Consider the following 1,958-nt stretch of genomic DNA (forward strand, 5'->3'; position numbering starts at 1 on the left):
GAGAGAGAGCGAGAGAGAGAAATCTATGAAAAGGAAAATAAATGACTTTCAAAGATATCTCACTGTAGAGGAAGTGTGTTGACCACACAAATGTGCATATGCATGCTTCCAATTCAGTTTGGTTGTCTGCATATTTATAATTATTGCCAGACATGTTGGAGTATGTGTGGATCATGTGGCTGGTTAGTGTTTTTGTATGTTTTCAAATGAGAAAAACACTAACTTATTAAAAGATAATGTTTTTTTGCACATAACAAGGCTATTTATATTTATGCTAAGCTAATATTACACTTATTCAAAGCCAACACAGTTAAAATATGGTTTCTGCCGTTTTGTATGAGCCATATGAATAGGCCAGTGCAAGCCTGCATGTGAGATTATATCCCACCATATTACGCACGCTTAATGTGATAAATAATGTTAGATCATAGGTTTTTATGTTTTAGGAGCAATAAGGGTCTCTATTTTTGCTGCAGTTTAAAGGGGGTATTATGCTAAATTGAATTGTTTGAGCTTTRTATCATGTTATAATGTCATTCCTTCATCAAAAACACACTCAAAGTGTTGCCTTGACTCATTCATGCATCTTTGAGAAATCCTTGAATCTCCTGTGGTAGCCATTCAGMGCTGCCTAAATGCTWGCTGGTACAAAGCCCCWCCATTTGACCCAAAGCCCCTCCCTGGGCTCAGTCTGCAGTCCTCCCACGCCACAGGCCGTGTCTCAATTCATGGGCTGCATCCTCAGGAGTATGCAGGCCAGCTGGGCCACGTGGGCCACATCCTCCCTAGTCTGGGTAGGCTGCATGAAACTGCTGTGAAACGGGACAGTCTAGCCTTCGCTTGGCGTTTGTTTGCGTGACCACGCCTTCGAATTGGGACAGCACTTGGAACGGGACAGTAACATATGCAGCCGACAAATGCACACTCATGAGGATGCAGCCCCTAAATTGAGACAAAACCACGGAGCAGCACTTCCTGGTGCCTCCCCCACATAGCTCCACCAGACAAATTCCAGCAGCAATTAGCAAACACCTGGGGCCTCATGCAAAAAGGAGTGCACAGCTTTCACACTAAAAGTTGACGTACAGACAAATTTAGAAAAGTGCGCCACACCAAAAAAAAAAACATCAGATGTATAGAACTGTGCACACGTACGTTCCTGCGCACCTTTCCTTTATACATCCCAATGAACGTGGAACTGAGCACACCTGAGACACCTCCCCTGACACGCCTCCATTTAAATATGTAAAATAGATGTAAATGTGTCCAGTGTGTGAGATTCTCCTCAGATGGTCCTCTCTGTGGGATCAGAAGTTATTTTTGGATGCAGGAAAAATATACATTAAATGGAGAATGAGTGAGAAAACTGTCTGAATAAGTAGTGGGGTGTAAAAATGTGTTTGCCACACGCAAAAGGTTGTGTGGGTGTTGGGTGTGCAGCGCGTGCGCTGCTGTCTTCAGCAGCGCATGAGGCTGAGAGACATTTCCACCTTTACACATCTTTAATAAATGACTATAAACACAGAGGAACTTCTGAGTTTGGTAGAACTTAGAAAAATATTTATTAAATAGTTGATGTGAAGAAACAAGTCGCAGCGCTGTGAGTTTCTGCTGCGGTGTGATTTATATTTTAGAATCATGAAGTCTCTCATTCAGCTGGCTCGACTCAGAACAACAGTCAATTACCTGATTGTAATTTTTTCTATGTGATACAAAAAAATAAACAAATAAAAAAACATGTCCTCAATTCTTCTTGTAGTGATATCAACCTGCTGTAGTGGTCACCTCGAGGTGGAAAAAACCGTTCCACCTGGCTTTGACCCTGATCTCAGAAGACCTCCTTTAAAAGAGACAGAACTCTGTTTGAGTTAAAGTCATAACATGCTTTCCTGAACAATAAAGAGACATTTTATTTTATTTTTTATTTTATTTAATCAAGATAATAAACAAAATAATAA

At 40.8% G+C, this 1,958-nt stretch overlaps 1 protein-coding gene across 1 annotated transcript in view; it reads right to left on the reverse strand.

Annotated features, from left to right (window-relative positions):
- The window catches only part of b4galnt1a (beta-1,4-N-acetyl-galactosaminyl transferase 1a), a gene marked incomplete at its 5' end in the record, with an annotated part of 9,559 nt that overhangs the window by 1,590 nt on the left and 6,011 nt on the right, over nucleotides 1-1,958 (reverse strand).

This window comes from Austrofundulus limnaeus, unplaced genomic scaffold, assembly GCF_001266775.1.
Source record: "Austrofundulus limnaeus strain Quisiro unplaced genomic scaffold, Austrofundulus_limnaeus-1.0 Scaffold3, whole genome shotgun sequence".
Classification (NCBI taxonomy): Eukaryota; Metazoa; Chordata; class Actinopteri; order Cyprinodontiformes; family Rivulidae; genus Austrofundulus; species Austrofundulus limnaeus.